This window comes from Phaethon aethereus, assembly GCF_964289735.1.
Source record: "Phaethon aethereus genome assembly, chromosome: 8".
Lineage (NCBI taxonomy): Eukaryota > Metazoa > Chordata > Aves > Phaethontiformes > Phaethontidae > Phaethon > Phaethon aethereus.
Window position 1 is genome coordinate 5,075,410 of NC_138584.1, and position 9,286 is coordinate 5,084,695.

The window sequence follows — 9,286 nt, forward strand, 5'->3', positions numbered from 1 at the left end:
TTAGGGCCGCAGTTTCCAGCCAAACCTGGAGGATTTGGGTTATGAGGAAGACTCAGGAGCTTGACTTGCGTAAAAGCAGCTGCAACTTATGACACTTGTGTTTGAGATGAGTGGGAACTCTGTACCGCTCCGTGCTAGGGAGGGAGATGCAAGAAAGACGACCAGCAACATCAAACTTCAAGCAAAAATGGCTTAAGAGGGACAGCTGGGGAACATCAATTTAAAGGAAAAAGAAAAGTGTGTTGGAAGAGGAGAGAGCTAGTGGAAGGAGCTGGGAAATGAAAAGTCAAGGAGAAAAAAGAGATAAAAGGACCAGATGGGCTAGAAAGAGGGAAAGAAAAGGGTAACCTTAACTGCATCGCTTCCAGCCAAGAAATTCCTATGTTAAAAGGATTCATAGCTTTCTTGGAAATCCAAGCTGTGCCATAGGACCACCATCGAGCTTACAGAACTATCGCAAAGCAGGCAGCACACACCACAGACAGCTTTTGTCAGACAGAGCTGAAGGGACAGCAATATCTCTTAAAAAAAAATCTTATTTTTCCACTTTAAAAGGTTTCACTGCTGTTGTCACAGTAACAAGATTAGGTGGAAAACATTTTTCTTCATGCCCTCCAGGTGTTTGCGCAGCACGTGGGGGCTTTGCTCGCAGCCAGCCCCAGACGCTCGGGCCGGTCTCCCTCACACCAAACCCAACGGGTGAGAATAATTAGCCAAGCCTCATCAGAACTTTCTAACCTTAGAGGAAAAATCCAGGTGCCTTCGGTACCTGAAGCTATGTTTAGGTGATTTATGCTGTTTGTAATTGGTTCTGAGATTTATTTATTTTTTTAAATAGCAACAATAGGAAGCTTTGTTCACCTCTGAGTGTTAGCCCCCCAGAAACGGGAGAGATTTATACACACACTTTTTTTTGTGGAGGTGTCAAGCATCATGTCTCAGCGCAGGGGAGTTTGAAAGAGCTGGCTACAGTCACGAGTAAAAACTGAAGCCAGCTCATCTCTCACCACATCTGCGGGGCGGAAATGCAAGGAGTAAAATGAGCTACGTAAAACATGAAAACACAGCTTAAATATTCCATACAGCGACGAGACCAGCCCTGAACACGCTGCCAGCTTTTGAGACATTTAACAGCGTCTTATGTGTCGCACACACCAAGAAAACTAAAACCACCCAGGAAACCTGGGAGCTCAGGCTGCCAGCCGGGCTGAGCACCTGCACCAGCATGGGGACAGCCCTCATCCTCCATCACAACGGCAGCTAATTAACTAATGAGCTTGATCCCAGGCTTACAGGAAAGGAGCGGTAAGAGCCCCTGCTCCATTTGGGGCCTTCCCAGGCCAGGGACATTCCAGGGATGGGATGGAAGGTGCGGATTCCAGCCGGCCGGCGCGGCACCGCTCCGCATTTTCCCACAGCCAGTTCACGTGCTTGACTTCTCACCGATGGTTCTGCACCTTTCTTCCCCGCGTCAGGTTGTTTGCGGCTTCGAGGGACCGAGCCACCCCCCACACACAGTCACACTTAACAACATCCAGACATGCCTATTAATTTTTGACACTTAGGCAAGAATACTAATTGCATTCCAGAGGTACTCGGCATACAGCAAATGAAGAAAAAGCATTTTACACCCTGCATCGTACCCAATGAAGAAACAGAGCTGCAAAAAGCTATTATTTGTGAAAAATCGAAGCACGTCTGTAGAGCGTGCGGTACATGTCCCCAGTCTGGCTGCGATGGAAAGGTAACTCCAGCCTTCTGCACGAGCCCCTGTTCGAAAGCAAGCCCCCAAAAAACCTTCCAGTCTTCACCCTACTTCATTCCCACTTCAGCAAAACCTCTTAACTCTTGGCTGGGGGTACTAAGCCCTTGCACCCCCCACCCCTAAAGGAAAGGGTCCTGCATCCCACCGCGGCAGGAGGATCCACCACGGCATCGCGCCCGGCTCGACCCACCACTGGAAAGGATTGGGGTGCACGAGGGCCAACAGAGACGCAAGAGCTAAACCCAACCGCGCTGAGGAGGTTGGAGGGTTTTCAGTATTCAGGTTCTCTCGTTCTTCTGTGCAACACCCCTTATGTTTTCCCAGCCATAAAATTGATGTTTATCTCGCTGCTAACTGCCTTACAGAGATCATTACACATGGCAAATTCAACCATTTGTAGATAAAACGAGCACGAGCAGCCTGGAAACTGTCACACCGGCCCCGTCGCCTTGCCACAGCGCAATGCATTACAACCTTTAAGCTGAAAATTAACATATAAAACCAAGAGACCTGGAAATATTTGCCGGGCAAACACTGAAAACCAAGCAGAGGTAATTCTTCCACCCACCCCACACCACCCCCTGCTTAACCAGGGAAAAATAATTTTTAAGTGAGGTGAATTCTGAAGCTGCCCTTGTGGCATTAAGCAAAAAATACAAGAGGAGGTTGTTCTTCCGTGTCTAAAATCTCTTTGCTGTACGAAATGTCCCTCTGGATCTGTGTCGCTGGAAAATACAGAGGGAACAGAAGGCAACGATGGGGACATAGATGCCAAAACAAGCCTCAGAAGAAGCACCAGCCGCTACGACCACATAGATGCCATGAACGAGCAGGGGAGGGATGCTGAGCCCACATCTGGATTGGACCATGCAGCCAGGGCTACCAGCCCTGCTTGTGGCGATGCCCTCAGAGATCTCCATCTCACCCCACACACCTTCAGGCTCCTTTACTGGTGGCTGTGGGGGGAGCGAGCTGAACACAGACCCTTTCCCAGGGTCTCCAGCAAGTGCCAGAGCAAGCAAAGCTGATAGCTTGGAAACCTTTAGCCCTGAGATTATTCCAGGGTGTCCTTTTGAAAAGATTGCCATCTTGTGTCTTTTCAGGCACTTGAACGTTGGTTGTCTCCGTATTTGAGACCACAGGTCTTGTTCAGCAGCTTTATTACACACAATCAGGGACAATAAAGACCCTTGACAGTTACAGATGGCTTTGCTGTGTCCTGTTCTTAGTGCTACCTTGTAAAGTTGGACAGTAATGTTTCCCTCATTTTTTTTCATCTCAGTTTATGACTCCTCTGCCATGAAAGGCCACTTATGCCCTCCACGGTTACATATACTGTATCCTTCAAGGCTGGTAAATCACAGTCTCAAGTCATGTCAAATTTTGTGAAATAAAACTAAATTGCAGTTGCCCTCTAAGGCAAGAAGCTGCAAAATTGAGAGAGAACAAGCTCTGTTTAAAGCGCAAAACCTGGCCAGCAGCCTCCCACAGCACGCAGGGACAAGGATCACCAAAAGCCTCCAAGTGAAGCTGAGAAGCCTGATACCAGGGAGCCCGGGGACCCTCTGTGCCACCCCAGCAATCTGCCTCCATAGGTACTTCTGTGGTCTAGTGTCAAGTGTTAAAACTGTTCCAAACTGGCAGGATTTCTCTATATAAGCTGACCCCCCAGCTCCCTGCAGCCAGAAATAGAGGGCTGGGAGCAGGACAGAGCCAGGCTCCAGCAGCGTTTATTCATTGAGGCTCAGTCCCTCAGCTGGATTTGCGCTTGGAAAGAAAACTGAGGAGCTGATCGGATCATAGCTTCTTGCTGTAAGGGCTTTTGGTGCAGACAAAAGTTAGAGAAGTACTAACACAGCAGGGTTTCGCTCAGCTGAGCCCATCCGGGTTCACTGAAAGTGCTGGGCAACTGCACCAAGAATTGGGGAAACCGAGGACAAGAAAAACCATTGACCCCAAACCCACCCTTTGCATTTTTCAGGGCCACAGCGACTTGACTTTCCCCTTCTGCAGAGTTAAACTTCCGTGACAGCTGAATTAACCTGGAGGAGAGCCAGTTCCAGAGCGCAGCACGCTGAAACAAGAGCAGGGAAGACCCGTACGACCGCTGTTCTTGCCGACTCCCCTCCCCGCGCGGCTAATCCGCAGGGTGCTCACGTTGCTCCACGCGCTGCGGAGCCGCCATCACACCATGGCGCAGCACCCAGTCTGGCACAGACAACGGGGCAACTCTTCCACCACGTGCCGTCACCTCTGAGCAAAACCCTTGCAATAAGCAGTGTTATTTTGGAAAACCCTATTTAGGAGTTTGTTCCGCGATCTAAGCCTCAGGAGGCTTCTTCGCTTCGTGACCTCACACCACGTCGCATGAGCCCAGAGCACGAATAAGGTGCAAGCTCTCCCTGTGGAACAGTGCCCTAGAAGCAGGAAAGATCCAACCCACAAAAAAAGAGGAAAATTATGAGCAGCCATGGCAGAGACAAGGAAAAATGCAAAACATCTCATGCCAGATCCTTAGCTGATAAAAAAAACAACGTGCATAACATACAGCTTCAGGCTGGGCTACACTCACCCATCTCTGAATGTTTAATGGGAGCATACACATCAGTTAATCAGCAGCACAAGACACAAAGCATTTTGTACCTCCTCTCCATGTGTTGTGCAATTAAAAGGCTTCTCATTCTGTCTCAGAGAGAAAAGTCAAGGGACTTCAGCTGTGAAACATCCATTATTCAGAAGTGTATCCATTATTCAAAGTTTTTCTTAAAATCCTATTGTCAGCTTGAAAGGAAAAAGAAAATGAGTTTTTGAAAGCTGTGCTCCGTTGATAGTCCACTCCAATTTTTGCTGATTGTAAGTACTAAAACTCCAGACATTTTGAAGAGCTGAAGAAATCCTTCATGGTTCCAGAGAAAGGCAACACCCTGTGGGTAGTCACAATTTTTTCCCCCTCACTTAACTCTACCTAGTGGGGATGTGATATACCCTGGCCAACAACATGCTCCTTTCCCAAATTGCTCAGCAACCCCAGCATGAGGCTGACAAGCACCTATTCAGGAGAAAACAGGAACAAATTACTCACCAAGCAGCAGCAGATACCCACCATCGCACCTGACCAGCTTATTGACATCCAGAAGCTCAGCTGAATGAAGGCTGGGTGGGATGCACAACCTTCTCACAGCACCTAGGAGCTTCAGTGTGGGGTGCCAGGACTAGGCTGCAGAAGGTCATATGGGACATGAGTACCAAGGGTGCCTTCCACCGACCAGATATAGGTGCAGAGGGGCAGCCCCACAGAGCCAAGGCAAGGGAAATCCCAGCCCTACCACAGCTCCTGCTGCAAAGGAAAATCCCAGCCAAACAGTGCTGCTCCAGGAAAGCCGTCACATAGGACCCACCTAGATGGTAGAAGACCTTCAGCAAGAACAACAAGCAGACAACTTCCAATACCACAATATAAAAATAAGTAGCAAAGCTGAAGATATGAGCTGGAAAACAGAGCCAAGAGTGCTGGAAAGCCCCCTGGTCCAGGCATCATGCATTTCTGTAGGGATGAGGTAGAGCTAAAGTCTAACGGGCAAGTCAGAACAATGTCCAGAGAAAAAATCCAGGTCACACACTTAGTTGGGTCCAGCACAGCAAGGTATAAGGCCAGGCTGGCCATACTGAGCTACAGAAAAGTGTTTCAACAACACAGGTCAAAAATGAAGAGAAGCTCCCAGGCTGAGCATATATAGGGCACCAGGGCCATGGGTGGGGATGCTCAGGTGAGGCCCATCAGGGCCACTAATGCTTATTAAGGCACTCAGCGGCCTAGAAAAAGCTTATGGGGAAGTGGAGCAGAATAAGGTGAGTTTTTGCTGTAGGCTCAGCTGCTGAAGATGATACTAGACTGAAATGTTTTTTTAAGCTACATGTCAGATCAAGAAGTGCAGCCTAAAACCTAAAAAATGCTCCAGAGCTATAAGATAATGAAGGTGCTTATTATTTTGTTGAGGAAAAAACCAGCTACCCTTGGAAGGCTTCCCTATACTTCAAGAGTTAAAGTTGTAAGGCACGGGGGCCTCTAAGAACTCTTTTCCTTGGGCAAAGGAAGATCAAGAGAAGATGTGACAGGTAAGCAGCAGTCAGTGGGACTTGTTTCTTTAGGACTTACTGTAATAACAATAGTATATAAAAAGCCCTCTGCTGTTGGACTTAAAAATCAGTTTGTTTAGGTTTTCTGTATGCATAGCATATAACTAAATCGTGGAAGCCCTGTAGTGTGACCTGAAGACACCAAAGATACTATTTCAACTAAGCAAACTGATGGAAGGTTGATGATTGAAGGCTGATAAATGTAGTAACCTAGGTATTATATGCCTTAAAGCCCTCATACACTGCTGGAAGCTCAGTGGGTGCAACAGGGCAAGGGTCCTGCTCTTCCATCATCACATTAGCTACTACCATCAGTCTACAAAATTTAGATGTTGTCAATAACTTAGGGGACAGCTTGAACATATAAAATGAAACCATTGTTCAGGGGTCCATGCTGAACTGCCACCTTTAAAGCAACATGTTTACCTAAAGCATGATGGTGCTCCAATAGTGGATGCTTGTGGAGTGCTTCCAGGACACTAAAATGAGCTGGATGTTGCCTACAGGACAGCTACAGCCCACAGCTTATTTGGATAAATTCTTTCCTGCAATAGACCATTTTCTGGTATTACCAGTGAAATAAGTGAAAAAAAACTGCTTCTTTTCTTCTGCAATGAGGAGCTGTGCATACCGTGATGAATTTGCAAAGCTTTTAAGGGATGGATGAGAGTTAAATAACTTCCTCCAGCGTGTAAGGCACCGCAGAGCAGGACTGGAGTTGCTGCTGTAATAAAGGCACACTAAGAAAGCCGGGAGGGTTATTGTAGCGGAGGAAATGCTTTGTAATCAGAGGCAGTGCTGAAGTGGCTGGTAGCCAGAGTCTAGGCAATGCCGGAACAGCACGGCGCAGACACATTTAAGTATTGTCACATGAAATGGTTTGACTAGTGTGTTGCCACAGTTCATCGTAGTTAAAGTTGCTCTCATTAAGCTTAAAAGAGTGTAGCTGGCTTGTTCCCAGAGCTTCAGGTTCCTTTTGTTTGCAGTGATGCTTATGAAGGTAACGGTATCTGTAATCGCTCCTCCTGGGACCAAGCTGGACTAGTGCAGGGTCAAGAGCACCCTCCTCCATGGTGGTGGACATGGTTGGGTGGGCAAGGGGGAGGGAAGGTAGGAGAGCAGTCTCCATTCCTTGCTGGTCAATGCTGGAGGCAGGATGGGCCAGTGACTTCATTCCCTGTTCAAAACATACACGTAAAACTTTATCCATCCCTCCATGTCTTTCTCATTTTGGTCCTTGTTTCAGATCAGACCTTCCTGTCAAGCTGCTGACTGGATGCCTGGTGAGGCACTGCTCTAATGTTCTACAGCAGTGGCTCCCAAAATGGGGATCGCTGGGACCCTGATTAGCTCAGTTGCTCTTCATAAAGCTCAAACTCTGAAAAGAAGCTGGAAGTGAGCTGCTTTTCCACTGCTCCTATAACTGATAACTACAGCCAACACATATTAAGCTGTTGTAAGTGAAGGGAAAGTGGTCAACAGCCTACTGATGGAGCTGGACAAATGTGTAAGAAGTCAGGTTACACCTGGACCATACGTGTGACTCTCTGCCACAGAGAAATGTTGCGGGGTCAGATTTTGAGTTCCGTGTAAATTTACTTTGGGGTAAAAGATAAGATTTTTGGAGGCCACAGGCAACCTGGTCAAAATTATTGCTGCTGCAGCTGTGGTGATAGAGGACACTCACAAGGTAAGCTTGATGCTGAGGGATCCTCAGGTTTACCACACAGCACACACACCTACAGTCATGCAAGAAATGCCTGGCAGTACGATGGGATGTCCCGGGCTGCGTGAAGGCACGAAGCGAAGCGTCAGCCGTGCCGCTAAGCGGTGGCTGCGAAGGCTTCCCCCTCTGACTCGGGCTGCAGAGCTCTGAGCCCTGGCAGGAGCCTTTCCAGCTGGTGGTTAAGCCTGGAAAGGAGGCAGGCGAAAAGCACACAGCCTTCAACAGCTACCCCTGCTCAGCTGACACGCAGCAACTTCTTAAGCCACCATAACCAAGTTGTGTCCCTGACTCTTTCGGCTTGTCCACTGTTGGGGTGGGAGCTCGGAGAGTCTCCTCCTCCAGCCGAGTCCTGGGGAAATAGCACATTTAATTCATGGAGGTGATGACAACCCTTCCTGCGACTTGTGCTGGAGTGTGTGATTGAAGGTTTCGTTCAGCTGCAAACACAAAGCCCCAGGTATCTCTGGCCACCAGGGCAAGGTCTTGCAGGGAAGGAAGGAGCAGAGTGAGGATGCATGGGAGAGGTCTGCATCTGAGTCTGGGCTTTCCATCCCCAGGATCTACTGTTGGGATGGAAATAACTCAGGATCACCCAAGCTCCTGGGTATTCCTCTGCCTTCTTACATCCCTGAGTGTGCTGGATGGAGGCTACATAAATATTTCTGAGGAGCCGAGACATTATTTAAGGATTAAAATATTATCAAATCAGGGAAAAAGTGTTTTGAACACCTTCAGAGGTGTTTGGGGGGAACTGCAGATGAAGGCACATCAGGATCCACTAATCCAGTTCTAAAACATTATCCTGGAACATGGTCTTTAAGACCACAAACTCTTTGGTATGGGAGTGAGTGGTTTTATATAGCTTTGCCATTGAGCACATCGCAAATCTGGCCTTGCAGTACCGAACCAGGAGTTAACGACTCTCTGGATCAAACCCAATGAAAAAAAGATTAAAAAGGGTGAGAGGAAAATGGGATTTCTTGATTTAATATTTTTCTTTCTTAGGGAAGCAGGACTCTGGAGGCTTCTGTGCCAGGGGCCTAATTGCACACAGAAACCTTTTTTATCTACCAAAAAAAAAAGCTTTGCTAAAGTAATCCGAAGGAATCTGTTCCACACTTACCTCTTCCACTTTGAAGACTGTTCCAAGATGCGGATGGATATTTCCCTCATGGCAATAGTGGAGGACAGAGGAGACAGAGGAAAAAAAATATTGGGAAATCATCTTCCTGGTACCAGCTTGGTACGTTCCTCTGTCAGACACATTCTGCAGAAGCAGCAGCTTGCTGGGAATTGAGGAGATTTATTTTTCTGCTGCAAAACCCACCCCCATAATCCTGCCCTCCCGTGCCCAACATGCAAGGAGCGGGGAGGAAAGGTGACAAATCTTGTGGAGGTCTTGCACCTTGTCTCCGGGCAGTACGTGCCCGCTGAGGAGGGCTGAAGAGCTTTCGGGTATGAAAAGCTCTGGGCTGGGCTGCTGTACTTTAGTGTGGTTTTTTTGGGAACGTGCTTAAAACCTTAAAAAAAGAAAAAAAAAAATGCAACAAGCCAAATTCCTTGGGCGGGGACCCCCAGGGTGGGGTCCCACCCACGTCACCTCTGCATGCACAGGGGGCTTAAGCACAGGCATTGCCCCTGGACCCTAAAGCAGCATC